Source organism: Chiloscyllium punctatum, chromosome 50 (genome assembly GCF_047496795.1).
Source record: "Chiloscyllium punctatum isolate Juve2018m chromosome 50, sChiPun1.3, whole genome shotgun sequence".
NCBI classification, from domain to species: domain Eukaryota; kingdom Metazoa; phylum Chordata; class Chondrichthyes; order Orectolobiformes; family Hemiscylliidae; genus Chiloscyllium; species Chiloscyllium punctatum.
Genome location: NC_092788.1, coordinates 49,523,307 through 49,539,568, shown reverse-complemented (window position 1 = coordinate 49,539,568; position 16,262 = coordinate 49,523,307). Strand labels below are relative to the sequence as shown.

At 43.6% G+C, this 16,262-nt stretch overlaps 1 long non-coding RNA gene across 1 annotated transcript in view; it reads left to right on the top strand.

Moving 5' to 3' along the window:
• Positions 1-4,058: 4,058 nt before the first annotated feature.
• The window catches only part of LOC140470000 (uncharacterized), a 32,156-nt gene continuing 19,952 nt past the window's right edge, over positions 4,059-16,262 (top strand). Inside the window, exons 1-3 of the long non-coding RNA XR_011956293.1 lie at positions 4,059-4,198; positions 14,068-14,193; positions 15,205-15,577. This is a non-coding gene — a long non-coding RNA (uncharacterized lncRNA). The remainder of the gene's footprint in view (positions 4,199-14,067; positions 14,194-15,204; positions 15,578-16,262) is intronic.

The window sequence follows — 16,262 nt, the reverse complement described above, 5'->3', positions numbered from 1 at the left end:
AGGGTGACGGGTGACTTGGCAGAGGTGAACAAGGTGCTGAGAGTCATAGAGTGAATAGAGAGAGATTTTTTTACCCTGACATAAATAGCTATGACAAGGGGGTATAATTTTCGGGTGATTAGCGGATGGTTAAGGGGAGATTTCAGAGGTAGGCTCGTTACAGACTGATTGGTGTATGTGGAATGCACTGCCAGTGGTGGCAGTAAAAGTAGATGCATTAGGGACATTTAATATACTTCTGGATAGGCACATGAATGGTAATAAAATGAAGGGTATGGAAGTTAGAGTCATAGAGATGTACAGCATGGAAAAAGACCCTTCAGTCCAACCCGTCCATGCTGACCAGATATCCCAACCCAATCTAGTCCCACCTGCCAGCACTCGGCCCGTATCCCTCCAAACCCCTCCAATTCATATACACATCCAAATACCTCTTAAATGTTGCCATTGTACCAGCCTCCACCACTTCTTCTGACAGCTCATTCCATACAGGTACCACCCTCTGTGTGAAAATGTTGCCCCTTAGGTCTCTTTCATATCTTTCCCCTCTCACCCTAAACCTATGCCCTCTAGTTCTGGACTCCCCTACCCTATGGAAAATACTTTGTTATTTACCCTATCTATGCCCCTCATAGTTTGGTAAACCTCTTTAAGGTCACCCCTCAGCCTCTGACACTCTCCCTGTAGCTCAAATCCTCTAACCCTGGCAACATTCTTGCAAATCTTTTCTGAACCCTTTCAAGTTTCCCAACACCTTTCTGATAGTAAGGAGACCAAAATTGCACGCAATATTCCAACAATGGCCTAGCTAATGTGCTGTACAGTCGCAACATCACCTCCCAACTCCTGTACACGGTACTCTGACCAATAAAGGAAAGCATACAAAAGGCCGCCTTCACTATCCTATCTCCCTGCGATTCCACTTTCAAAGTGTTATGAACCTGTACCCCAAGGTCTCTTTGTTCAGCAACACTCCCTAGGACCTTACGATTAAGTGTTTGAGTCCTGTTAAGAAGTACTTTCCTAAAATGGAACACCTCGCACTTATTTGAATTAAACTTTATCTGCCACTCTTTTTTAATCTTACGGTCGGATAAAGGATTGGCATGTCACCATGGCTGAAGGGTCTTGTTCTGTACTGTTCTGTGTTCTAACTGTCGTATCTTAAACTGGGTAATAAGCTCAGATCAGTGTAAAAGGATATGGCATTCAGGAGAAGCTAATCAACTGGACAGGAAGTTGGGCTTGATGGTAGGAGACAGAGGGCGATGGGAGACATGTTTATTTTCTGACTGGAGACATGTGACCAGCGGTGGAGTGGGTCCCCTGTTGTTTGTTATTTGGATAAATGGTTTGGATGGGAATATTGGTTTCCCGTTAAATAAGTTTTTTGGGTGACACTGGAATTGGTGGTAAAGTGGACAGTGATGAAGTTATCTGTGATACAACAGGATGAACAGTACTGCTGGGATAGTGGGCTGAAGAATAACAGATGGAGTTTAATTAGATAAATGTGAAGTGATCCATTTTGGTGAAACAAACCAGGGCGGGATTGTACAGTTAATGTTCTGGCCCTGGGCAGTTTTGTCAATCAGTGACCCAGGAATGCAGGTACACAGTTCTTTGATAGTGGTATCACAGGCTGGTGAAACAGGCGTTTGGGCTGGTTTCCTTTATTGGGCAGAGCATTAAGTGTTGGAGTTGGGATGTCATGTTGTATCTGTACAAGATATTGGTCAGGTCACCATAAAAGTTAATCAGTGGGAAGAACTCATCTGGTTCACTTACCTCCTTTAGGGAAGGACATCTGACATTCTAACATGGTCTGGCTAACATGTGACTCCAGACCCACTGCAATATGTCTGACTCTGAGCTGTCCTCTGGGTAATTAGCAGTGCCACCCACATCCCATGAATGGATAAATAAAAATACATACGTCTGTCCCTACCTCTGCAAACACATCCAGCTGCAGCAAATCGGTGTGGCTTTGTAACAGTGTTCATGCTCTGGCCACTCTCTGTAACACTCTTACCACCTCCAGCACCTTCACCTCTTTCTGTTCCTTTTGTGACATTAAATCCTGACAATGATTCCCCTTCCCATTGCCTATCCCCTGCTAGCAGACCCTTTGCAATGCCTTTAACACCTACTCCTTCAACACACTCTCATTTTAAGTACTTTGTGATGATCTGCTCATCCTCATAATCGAATATGATACATTTTGTCCTGAGTGAGGGGCCGGTGGGAATTTCGTGCTGTCTGCTTCAATGGAATGTTCTTTCGTTGAGTGATTTACACTGTTCCTTCAATGGTTTCCACTGTTCATTTACAGGCACACATTTCAGTCTGCTTAGCCTGTTTACCTTGGTCATTTCTCCTCTCAAACCCATGTAATTGGTTATTTTTGTTTCTAGTTGTCGCATGTCCTTTCTGTGATTCACTTTAAAACTTTATATTTCTTTAAACTGCACTTTATCACAATTTCACAGAGGATCTCTCCAGGTGATATTACTTATTCACTAAGTTTCATCACACAACGATCGCACTGAGATAGTTATATCCCTAGCCAGTTGCACAATTTGTTATTCAAAGCAACACTGAAAAAAGTTCTCTGAACTCCTCTTCCAATATTCCTGTGGTCAGTGTGACTGTCTCAGATTATGGGAATATTGAAGTTTCCCAAAATTATCATAATGTGTTTGGAATTTTTTAACAATGTTTAATACAGTGATGAGCAATGAAATGCTGTTCAGTGGCTAAAACTGTTCTGCTGCTTGTGTCCTTGGCAAGTAGTAGCCAGAATTTACATTCAGACTGACTCTACTTCATGATCTGAGACCGAATGCTTTCTCTGTAATGCCTATGTTATCCATTATTGTTAGTGTTACCCATTTTGCCTGAGTTTCCGCAAGGTTGTGATCCATTGAAAACTTATGTCCACCTTTTGTTTGCCCTGTAAACACGTCTCTCTGGTGTCTAAGTCTCTTTTATCTCTGTGTCACAAATGAATCTACCTTATTGAAGAGACATTATCCATTCCAAAATAAACATAATTTACTCTTTCCCACAATTTCCTCTCACAAATCGATTCCCTGATGTACAGGTTTAGTTAAACTCTGTCCCATCCTGTTCCTTTCTGCTTGTCTTCAGTCACATTCCCACACTGTTCCTATACTTCACCTTTTCTCTGTGGATTTGGAAAGCTCCTTTTACCTGAATCCAGTCCCAGCATCCTCTCTGTCAGTTTGAAGCCCTGTCCATAAACCTACCGACATTATTGGCCAAGATACTGGTCCCTGCACAGTTCCAGTGGGACCATCCGAATGGATTATTTTAAATCAGGTATGGGATATGGGTGTCTCTGGCTGACCAGCCTTTCTTGCTCAGACCTAGCTGCCCTTGAGCTGATTAACTTGCTCGGCCAGTTCAGAGGGTCATTGAGAGGCAAACATTTTTCTCTGTGTGTGTCGTGCAGACCACATGAGGATGGGCAGATGTCCTTCTCTAAAAGACACGTGTTTGGGCTTTTTTTTGTACATCAGCAATGTTTTCATACGTAATTATGGATTGTTAATTACCATTTGTTTTAGTTATTGATTTAAAATTTCTCCATTTCTGATGGTGGGATTTAAACCAGCCTCCACAGAACATTCACTGAGGTTTGGCATACATGCTCTAGCAATAATACCAGGTCAGCACTTCACCTGTGCACAGATTGCTCAACCCTGAGCACTGATACATCATGAAGCTAAACTCGTTCTTCCTACACACTTGTTTGATCCTAAAATCATCCTGAATTCTGGTGATATCACTCAGTCTCTCTCTAAGTGGTATCCCTCACTGTCTGGATCTAATTGCTGCCTCTGTCAGTGTCTCTCACTCTTGCAGCAACTCCAAATCCTGAGCCAATAGAATTGTCCACTCCAGAGAGATACAGCAGCACAGGCCAGGGATGGAGACTGGGATTTTCCAGATATCTGTGGGACACAGTATGATTCTCCCTGTGTAACCCTCACTGCTGCTGTCTAATTTCCTAATCTATCTATCTTTCAGTCTCCTATAGGTACTCAGGAAGTTACTGACTCAGTGGAAGTCCCAGCTGCTGGGTGTTTCGTCCATCACCACATTGAAGATGTTTGGTCAGCCAGAGAGACAAAGTGCAGGGAGATCTGGAGCCTTCAATAAATCCTGCAGTGAGGTAAGATCACTCACAGTGCACAGAGCAAGGAGCAATGAGAGGGGTCCAAACATCGGCTAACAAGACATGACATAGATACCGTGCTGGAGGGGGAGCACAGTACAGACACATCCCAGGCTCAATCACCGCCCCAACTTTAACTTACTTTGTACTGAGTCAGCATCGGAAGTGTCACAGTTATCGATCCAGGTCTGTGCTGTCTTAGTGAGTATCAGTACAACAAAGGGGAAAGCAGGCCTCCCACGAGAGGGTGGGACTGCTGCCTGGGATCTTTCTGTTCTGCGCTCCCTCTCCAACACTGTATCTATGTCATGTCTCCTTGACCAGTGTCTTCAACAGTGTGTAACCCCTACGTCAGTTCCAGTCCCTGTAACCTCCTCCCTTCCCTTTCGTCCCTCTACATATTTGAAATGTACTGCATTCCAGCCTACCATCCCTGTCTCTGTAACTTGCTTCAGTATCTACAACATGCCTTATCTCGGAAGTCTCCTCCTTCAATAACTGGAGACAGAGGCATGCAGCACCATTCGGTCGAGATCCCCTTTGATAACCGTATTCACTGTCCACTACACCATTAATTTGATCATCCATAAAATTACAAACAATGGCTCCTTTATTCTCATCCAAATCGTTTATGTAGATGATATACATCAGTGGGCCCATCCCTGATCCTTATGGCACACCGCTGGTCACAGGCCTCCAGTCTGAACAACAACCCTCTCCCACCTCCCTCTGTCTCCTAATGTGAAGCCAATTTTGTATCCAGTTGGCGATCTCTCCCTGATCCCATGTGATCTAACCTTACTAACCAGTGTATCATGCTAAACCCTGTCAAAGGCCCTGCTGACATTGGTGTAGACAATATCTGGTCACAACTTCAACGAAAGCAGTCAAGTTAGTGAGCCCTGACTTTGTCTGCACAATGCCCTGCTGACGATCTTTGATCAATCTTTGCTTTTCCAAATGAATGTGACTCCTATCTGGCAGAATCACTTTCACAACTTACCCACCACTGACGTTGGGCTAATTGGCCTTAAGTTCCCTGGCTTTCCATTGCAGCCTTTCATAAATAATGGAATAAAACTATATTCTTGCCATAGAGCCATACAGCATGGAAACTGACCCTTCAGTTTGTACCAAACATTACCTAAAACTAAACACATCCCAGCTGCCTGTTGCTGGCCCATATCCCTCTTACCCCTCCCTATTCCTGTACTTAATCAAATGTGTTTTAAACATTGTATTTGTACCCACAGTCCCCCCCCCCCCACTTCCTCAGGAAGTTTATTCCACTCTCAAACCACCCTCTGTGTAACAATTAGCCCCCATGTTTTTTTTTAACATGTCCCTCTTCTCACCCTAAAAATGTGGCCCTTCCACTTGAGACTCCCCCATCCTGAGGAAAAGGTAACTGCCATTAACTCTATCTATATCCCTCATCTTTTTCATAAACTTCCATCAGGCCATCTCTCATCCTCCTGGCTCCAGTGAAAAAAGACTTGCTGGATGGGCTTTTCTTCAAAGCTCAAGCCTTCCATACCCAGCCACATCCTGGTAAATCTCTTCTGAACGCCCTGCAGCTTAATAATATCCTCACAATAACTGGGCGACCAGAACTGGACAGAGTATTGCAGAACAGGCCTCACCAATATCTGTGCAATCTCAACATGATGTCCCAAATCCTCCACTCAATGGACTGAGCAACAGTCAGGCATGCCAAGCACTGTCTTATCCATCCTGTGATGTAAGCTTCAAGATTTATGTACCTGAACCCGGAGGGCCCTCTGCTCTAAAACACTAACCGAGGCCCGAACATTAATTGTATAAGCTCTACTCTTGTTTGTTTTACCAAGTGCACTACCTCGCATTTATTCAGATTGAATTCCATCTACGGTTTCTCAGCCATTTCAGCCATATTATCAAGATCCATTTTAGCAAACCTCCTTCACAGTCCACGATTCCAACCTCCAGTCTTCCAGCACCTCACACTTGGCTGTCAATTGTACAAATACCTTTGCTCAGTGCTCCACAATTTCTTGCCTAGCATCCCACAATGTCCTATGATACACTTAATGAAGTCGTGGGGCTGTCCATACCTTTGTGTTTTAAAACCTCCAGCACCACCTCTTCTATAATGTGCACTCTTTTCAAGTCATAGAGATGGATACCATGGAAGCAGAGCCTTCGGTCCAACTTATCTATGCTGACCAGAAGATCTAAATGCATCCATCCCATTTACCAGCATTTGGCCCAAGTACCTCAAAACACTTGTTATTGATATACCCAACCAGATACCTTTTAAATGTTGTAATTGTATTAGTCTATGTTACTTTCTCTCTCAGCTCATTCCATACACGCATCACCATGTGCATGAAAAAGCTGTCCCTTCAGTCCCTTTGAAATCTTTCCCCTCTAATCTTAAACCTATGCCCTCTAGTTTTGGACTCCCAACCCCTGGGAAAAGACCTTCAATGTTTACCCAATCCATACCCCTCCTGTTTATATAAACCTCTGTAAGGTCACCCCTCAGTCTCCGATTCTCCAGTGACAGTAACCCCAGCTTATTCAGCAACAACCCGGGCAATATCTTGTTAATCTTTTCTGAGCACTTTCAAATTTCACAACGTCATTCCTATAGCAGGGTGACTGGAATTGCCGAGAACTCAATTGTGGTCTAACATATTGCTCTTGTTCCCTGAGTTCCCCAGTCTTTCTCCACAGTAAGTTCTGGAGTGAAAACATTGTTTAGGGTCTTAGGAAATATCCAGCACTTCTGCACATCAATTGCCTCATTCATCTTTAAGGGCCCTTATTTTGTCTCGAGTTACTCTATTACGCTTAATATATTTATACAACCACTTTTGGATTCTCCTTATGCTTCTCTGCAGAGGCTATTTCATGTACCCTTTCTGCATTCCTGATTTCCACCCAAAGTGTATTTCTCCAGCCCCTGTGATCCTCGTGGATTCCCTTCATCCAGCTGACATGTTCCCCTTTTCCTTGACCGGACTCTTAACAGACAGCCAGTGTTTCAAAATGCTGTCAGCATTGACCTGCACACAAACAGGAACATGCTGGCACTGAACGCTCAATTTATCTCACTTTTAATATATTCTCATTGCCAGATTTCACTTTCCCTGTAAATGGACTCTCCAATCACCTTTTCAAAGTTCCTTGGCTGATACGATCAATATTAGTCTGGCCCCATTTTACAATTTGAACTTGTGGACCAGGCCTGTCCTTTTCCATAGCCATTTTCAAACTCATGCAACTGCCTCAGTCCCTTTCCCTACCTTGTTTCCCAAGTGGAGGTCAGGTTTTGCCCATTTCTCTTTTCAGTCCATTTACATATTGATTGGGAGTTTTCTGGAACGCAATTACCAAATTCCTCCCTTGCAAATGCTGAACACTGGCAGGCCCAGTCTCAGTTTGGAAAGTTTAAAAACCCCTGCCATAACAACCCTATTATTGTGATCGATATTTGAGATCTCCTGACATATTTGTTTCTCAGTCTGCCACGGATTATTCGGGGTCAATAGGACAATTGTGTCAGAGTGATGACCCATTCTTAATTCTCAGTTCCACTAACATAGCTTCACTGGGCGATCCCACAGGAATATCCTCTCTAAGTACTGCTGTGATGATTCATGCAATCAAAACCCACCACCACGCGTCCTCTCTTGCCTCCCCTTCCTGTAGCATCTCTACCTTGAAACAATGAGCTGCCAGTCCTGCCCCTCCCTCAGCTGTGTTTCTGTAATAACTATAATATCCCAGTCCCATGTCCCAATCCATGTCCTGAGTTCATCTTCCTGAGCTGTCAGGCCCCTTGCAATGAAATAAATGCAGTTTAATCATCGGTTTTCCACTATTCCCTGCTATGTTCTTGCCTGCCTTGTCTGTTGAAATTGCTGTCTTTAACTTGTGCACCAACCTCAATCTTCTTTCTGACCTTATGACTGTTTCCGGTCCAACACCCTGCCAGATTGGATTATATCCTCTCAAGCAGCTCTCACAATTCGCCCCACCAGGATATGGGTCCCCCTCCTGCTCCCAGTTCAGGTGCCTTCCCCACCCAGTCCACCTGTTCTGACACCTTTAGGGATATTTGGTCAGGTCCCTGCGTTCCTCAGTAGTCGGCAAGAACCAACCATTCATTATGTCTGCCCTTTGCTTATCATACCTCCCACAGGGTATGACCTCACATTGATCAGAAGTAAACTCTGCTCAGATTATCATCTGATCGTCATCAGACTGTAACGAGAGACCATCCCCTTCACTGTGAACATCTTCATCTTTCATGTCGACTGCAAACCTATGAATGATAACTTTTGCTTTCACATCGAAGTTATTATTCAATAGATTAACCAGTGCTGGTTCCTGCACAGATCCCTGTGGTACACCCGCTGGTGAAAGAATTTCAAACACGAAGAGGTTTATCCACGAATTTTGTATCCAATTTACCAACTTGCCTTGAATCCCAGTGGCTCTTCCCTTTCGGACCAGCCTTCCATGTGGGACCTTGTCAAAGGCCTTATTCAGGTCCATGTAAACCACATCATCTGCACTGCCCTCATCAATATTTTGAGAGATCATTTAAAAAAAAACGCAACTGAATTCCTCAGACAGTATCTTCCTCTGCCAAATCCGCGATGACTCAGCCAAGTTGATCCCTGCCTTTTCAAGTGTTTATTCACCCTCAGAATTGTTCCCAGAAATGTCCCTCCCCCTGTTGTCAGACTATCTGCTCTGTAATTACCTGGCCTATTTTTGCTGCCTTTCTTGAACAAAGGAACCACCTTAGCGATCCTCCAGTCATTCAGCACTTCACCTGTGGCCAGCAAAGTATTAAATATATACACCTGTGCCCCAGCAATCTCCTCCCTTACCTCCCATAGCAGCCTGGGATATATTTCTTTGGGCTTTGGGGATTTCCCCACCTTTATGCCTGTGAAGACATTTAATACTTGCTCCTTATTGATCTTAACATGTTGTAGAACCTCACCATCCCAACTGAAATCCCCGGCTACAATGTCTTTCTCCTGTGTGAATACGATGGGAAGTATTCATTGGAGACCTCACCTACTTCCTCTGGCTCCATGCACAGATTATCCCTTTGGTTTCTAACAGGCACAACTATTTAACTAGTAATCTTCTTCCTCGAACTGTATTGATAAAATACCTTGTGGCCTTTTCTTAACGGTATCTCCCAAGGGTATTTCAAGCCCATTCTTTGCTCCTCATTTTTAAGGACCCCTTGCACTCTCTATACTTTTGAAGTGCTTCGCCTGTTTTCATCGCACTGTACTTACTTTATCCAGGTCACGATATCGCGTGACCAGTATTCACTGCAGTTACTGCCGTTGTCTTTCACTCTTCTCTTCTGGGAGCACACTGGCCCAGAATTCTCCCTGTATCACTTTAACCTTGTTCCTTAATCCGAATATGAACCCAACTGTAAATAGTTCCTCCCAGTTTGCCAGATCCTGTCCCGTGATAATGATAATGCCCAGTGACAGTAATATTCTAATGATTAGGGGGCTTCTCCAAATTTTGGCACCTTCACTTCTGCACTATCCTTATTTCTTTCCAAAATGACTTTGACACTTAGTGTTGTGTCCACTATCCCAAAAACCCTACAAAAATCCTTATCCTTCTGTCTATCATCCTGTCCAGCATCTACAACCTACTCTGTCGGTAACACCCAGCCCTTACTGATCTACCCTCCAGCCTCTCCAGCACATGATATCACTGCAAACTTCTCCGGTCCCCACAGCACTTCTCCATCCTTTCATACAGCACCTCATTACCTCGAACTATTCAGAGAGTACGGAGGCATGGGATACAGGGAAACCTATCTGTCTGGATACAGAATTCCTGGCCTCTAGAAGACAGAGGACGATGATAGATACAAAACCTTCAGCCTGGAGTTCAGTGACCAGTCGTGTTCTGCAGGGATCAGTTCCCGGAACCATGCTCTTTGTGATTTTTATAAATGACTTGGATGTGGGAGTGGAAGATTGGGTTAGTAAGTTTGCCAATGACACAAAGATTGTTGGAGTGGTGGGTAGTGTGGAGATCTGTTGCTGGTTGCAACAGGGCATTGACATGATGGGGAGCTGGGCTGAGAGGTGGCAGAAAGAATTCAACCTGGAAAAGTGTGAAGTGATTCGTTTTGGAAGGTCGTAACTTGAATTTGGAATATTGGGTTAAAAGTAAGATTCTTGGCAGTGTGGAGTAACAGTTGGATGTTTGGCTCCATGTCCATAGATCCCTCAAAGTTGCTACCCAAGCTGATAGGGTTGTTAAGAAGGAATACGTTGTCTTGGCTTTCATTAGCTGAGGGATTGAGTTTCAGAGCCGTGAGGCTATGCTGCAGCTCTATGGAGCTCTGCTTAGACCACTCTTTGATATTATATTCAGTTTTGATTCTCTCATTACAGGAAGGATGTGAAAGCTTAAGAGATGGTAAAGAGAAGATTTATAAGGATGCTGCCTGGACTGAAGAATATGTCTTATGAAGAAAGTTTGAGGGAGGTAAGGCTTTCCTCATTGGAGTGAAGAAGGATGAGGGACGTCTTGGTCGAAGAGAACAAGATAATAAGAGGTGCAGACATAGTGAACAGTGATTTTTTCCCCCATGGCAGAAATGTCTATCAGAAGGGAGTATAATATTAAGGTGACTGGAAGAAGGTTAAGGGGAGATTTCAGAGTTTGGTTCTCCACAGAGTGGTGGGTGTGTCGAATGTACTGCAGTGGTGGTAGTAGTTAGGTGCGTTAAGGGCATTTAATAAGAGTCTTGGAAAGGCACATGGATGATAGTGCAAAATGAAATGTATGTAGGTTTGATCTTAGAGGAGGATAAAAGGTCGGCAGAACATTGAGGGCCCAAGGGCCTTATACTGTACTGTTTTATGTTCTACGTTCCGTATGGAAAACTGGGTAATATGTTCTGATCAAAGTAAAAGGATACGGCATCCAGGAGGAGCTAGTCAACTGTATATACAATTTACCACATGGTAGGAGACAGAGGGTCATTGGAGACATTTTGTTTTTCTGACTGGGGGTGTTTGTCATTTGGATAATTGATTTGGCTGAGAATATTACTTTCCTGGTAAATACGTTTGTAGGTGGCACTAAGATTAGTGATATACTGGACAGTGAAGAAGGTTAACTATGATAAAACAGGATGAACAGTACTGCTGGGATAGTGGGCTGAAGAATAGCAGATGGAGTTTAATTAAATAATGTGAAGTGTTCTATTTTGGTAAACCAAGCCATGGCGGGACTTGTACAGTTAATGTTCGGGCCCTGGGTAGTGTTGTCAGTCAGCGAGCCAGAGATGCAGGTACACAGCTCTTTGAAAGTGGTGTCTCAGGGAGACAGGTTGGTGAAGCAGGTGTTTGGGATGGTTACCTTCATTGGTCACAGCATTGAGAGTAGGAGTTGGGATGTCATGTTGTGGTGGACACTGGTGAGGTCACCATAAAAGCATTGTTGATCAGTAGGAGAAATACATCTGGTTCACTTACATCCTTTAGGGAAGGACATCTGACATTCTAACCTGGTCTGGCTGTCATGTTACTCCAGACCCACAGCAATATGGCTGATTCGGAGCTGCCCTCTGGGTAATTAGCATTGGGGCAAAGAATGCTGGTTCTGGTAGTGACACCCACATCCCATGAATGAATAAGTTAAATACATATGTCCCTCCATTCCTCTGTGAACCCCTCCAGCTGCAACAATCCGTACTGGCTTTGTAACACCATTCAGGCCCTGACCACTCTCTGTAACACTCTCACCACCTCCAGCACCTTCACCTCTCCCTGTTCCTGACGTGTCATCAAACCCTGACAATGATTTCCCTTCTCACTGCCCCCCTCCTGCAAGCAAACAGTTCACAATCCCTCTAACACTTACTGCCTAAACACTCTCTCACTTTAGAATTGTTAGTACTTTTTGGTGATCTTCTATGCCTGATAATCTAATAAGATCCATTTGTCCTGAGTGAGGGACAGCAGGAAATTTCTTGCTGAGATTTTGACTGTTTCAATGGAATGTCCTTTTGTTGAGTGTTTTACATCATTCTTCAAGTGTTTTCAACTGTTTGCTTACAGACACACATTCTAGTCTGTTCATCCTGTTCACCCTTGGTCAGTTTTCCTCTCAAACCCATGTAAATGGGCTATTTTGTTTCACATTGTGTCTTGTCCATTCTGTGATTCATGTTAAAGCTTTAGAATTAATTAAATTTCACTTTATCCCAGTTTCCCAGAGGATCTCCCTGTGTGCCATTACTCATTCACTCAGCTTCATCAGACAAAAGTCGCTCTGAGATAGCTGCGTCCCTCGCCAGTTGCACAATGTGATATTCAAAGAAACACTGATGGGAAAAAAAAGTTCTCCTCTTCGAATATCACTCTTGTCAGTGTGATTGTGCTAGATTATGCGAATATTGAAGTTTCCCAAAATTATCTCAATGCCTTTGTTAAAAATTCCAATGAGTTCCTGTTTAATGCAATGATGAGCAAGGAAATCCTGTTCGGTGGCTAAAACTGTTCTGCTGCTTGTGACCTTGGCAAGTAGTAGCCAGAATTTACATTCAGACAGATTCTACTTCATGATCTGTGGCCAAATACTTTCTCTGTAATGCCTTTGTTACCCATGTCTGTCAGCGTTACCCAACCGTCCTTTCCCATTCTGCCTTAGACCCCACAAGATTGTGAACCATTGAATATTTATGTTCCACCTTTTGTTCGTCCTGTAACCATGTCTCTCTAGTGTCTAAATCCCATTTATCTCTGTGTCACAAATCCATCTACCTTATTGAAAATACTTTGTCCATTCCAAAATAAAACATAATTTACTCTTTCCAATAATCTCCTGTCACAAACCTGATGTACAGTTTTAGTTAAAGTTTTTCCATCCTGTTCCTGTCTGCTTGACTTCAGTCACATTCCCATGCTGTTCTGATGCTTCACTTTTTATCTTTGGATTTGGAAAGCTCCTTTCACTTGAACCCTGTCCCTGCATCCTCTCTATCAATTTAAAGCTCTGTCCATAAACCTGCCAACATAATTACCAATACTCCGTTCTCATCATGGTTCCACTGGATCCCAGTGCAATGGGATTGTTTTTATTTACTTGTGGGATATGGGTGTCTCTGGCTGCCCAGCCTGAGCTGCCTTTGAGTTGAGTAACTTGCTCGGCCATTTCAGAGGTAAATTGAGAGACAAACACTTTACTGTGGGTATGTCGTGCAGACCACGTGAGGATAGGCAGATGTTCTTCTCTTAAGGACCAGTGTCTTTTTGATGAACAAAGATTATTTTGGACATCAGCAATGGTTTCATACTTATTCATGAATTTGTAATTGCAAGTTGTTTTTAATTATTGATTTAAACTTCCCCCATTTCTGTTGGTGGGATTCAAACCTGTCTCCCCTGACCATTAGCTGAGGTTTGGGATACATGCTCTAGCAATAATACCACTCGGCCATCACTTCACCTGCTCACAGGTTGCTCATTCCTGATCGTTTATGCCAGTGCATACTGAAGCAAAACCCGTTCTTCCTACACAATTATTTGATTCTGACATCTTCAAGCAGTCTGGTGATATCACTCAGTCTCTCTCCACGTGGTATCCCTCACTGTGGGGGTCTAACTGCTGCCGCTGTCAGTGTCTCTCACTCTTGCAGCTACTCCAGATCCTCAGCCAACAGAATTCTCCACTCCAGAGAGATGAGGCAGAACAGGCCAAGGATGCAGACTGGGATTTTCCAGATCTCTGTGTGACTTAGTGCCATTCTGTATGTGTAACCCTCAGTTCATCCGTCTAACATCCCATTCTGTCTATTTCTCTGTCTCCAGTAGGTTCATGACTAAATAGACTTCCCATCTGCTGGGTGTCTCGTCCATCACCACATTGAATATAGTTGGTCAGCCAGAAAGACAAAGGGAAGGGAGATCTGGAGTCTTCAATAAATCCTGCATGAGGTAAGATCACTCACAGCGCACAGAGCAGAGAGCAAGAGTGGGCTCCAAACATCAGCTCACAAGACATGACATAGATACAGTGCTGGAGGGGGAGCACAGTACACACACCCCTCAGGCTCAATCCCCACCCCTACTGTAAGTTCTGTTGTACTAAGACTCATTACTCTGCAACACTGTATCTGTGGCATGTCTTGTGCACCAGTGTCTTCAATAATTTGTAACTCCTATAACAGTTCCTGTCTCTGTAACCTCCTCACTTCCCGATAGCCCCTCCACATATTTGAAATGTACTGCATTCCAGACTACAATCACTATCACTGTGACTTGCTACAGTGTCTATCACATGCCTTATCTCCTCCTCCAATAACTGGAGACAGAGCCATGCAGCATAAAAGGGTTCCTTGGATCCAACTAGTCCATGCTGACCAGAGTCCCTGAACAAGTCATGTTTCCCTGCACTTGACCCATATCCCTTCAAACCTTCTCCTCTCCATGTACCTGCCCAAATGTCTTTTACATGTTGTTATTGTACTTTTCTCTACCACTTCCCCTGGGAACCCATTCCATGCCTGCACCATCCTCTGTGTGAAAAATGTTCTCCTCCAATCCCATCTAAGTCTTTCCTCTCCCATCTCATATTTATGCCCTCTAGAACACAGATCATGACAGTGCAGTACTGGCCTTTCAGCTCTCGATGTTGCACTGACCTGTGGAACTAATCTGAAGCCCAAGTAACTAACACTAGTCCATTCCTGTCCATATGCCTATCCAATGACCATTTAAATGCCCTTAAATTTGACGAGTCTACCACTGTTGCCGGCAATGCATTCCATGGCCCGACTACTCTGAGTAAAGAACCTACCTCTGGCATCTGTCCCATATCTATTTATTCGTATTAGTATCTACCTCAATTTACTGTCTCCCCTCGCATTAGGCATCGCGATCCAAGACAAAAGGCTCTCACTGTCCAACTCATCTAACTCTGTTTATGTTATATGTCTCAATTAATAGGCCTCAAATGTCTTCTCACGACCAGAAACAGATTCAAGTCTCTCAGCATTACTCATAAGTCCTTCACTCCAGACTCGGTAAAATCTTAGTAAGTCTCCTCTGAACCCTATCCAAATCTTCAACATCCTTCCTGTAATGCGTTGGTCTGAACCATAGTCAAAACTATGACTATGAACCATAGTCAAAATTTGAGCGGGAGCAGCGTCGAAGTAAAAGCGAACCCGGGAGACTACAGCAAAGGTAAGACAGTTCGTTTTAAAATTGCTTACCTGTAGCGGGCAGCGGTGTGTTTTTTTTTTCTCTCTCTCTCCACAGAAAGAGCGGGAGCTGCAGAGGAAGTGACGGCGAGCAGAGGGGCAGCCGGGAAGGAAAAGTGAGTATATAAGTCTGGAAGGATCTAAAGAAAGGGAATTTATGGAATGCTTACAGGATGGCTTTTTGGAACAGCTTGTCATGGAGCCCACAAGAGAGCAGGCTATTCTGGACCTCGTGCTTTGTAATGAACCAGACTCTATAAAAGATCTTAAAGTAAGGGAACCGTTAGGAAGTAGCGACCATAATATGGTAGAGGTCAGTCTGGAGTTTGAAAGGGAGAAGGCAAAATCTGATGTAATGGTGTTACAGTTGAATAAAGGTAATTATGAAGGCATGAGAGAGGAACTGACTAAAATAGACTGGAAGCAGAGGCTAACCGGGAAGACACTAGAGCAAAAATGGCAGGAGTTTGTAGGTATAATTGAGGACACTACAGAGGTTCATTCCCAAGAAAAGAAAGATTAACCGGGGAGGGATTAGACAACCTTGGCTGACAAAGGAAGTCAGGAAATGTATTAAAGAAAAAGAGAGATCCTATGAAGTGGCTAATAACAGTGGGAAATCAGAAGATTGGGAAGGATACAAAAGCCAACAGAGGATAACAAAGAGTGTAATAAGAAATGAGAGGATCAAATATGAAGGTAGGCTAGCCAGTAATATTAGAAATAATAGTAAAAGTTTCTTTCAGTACATAAGAAACAAACGACAGGCAAAAGTAGACATTGGGACACTTCAAACTGATG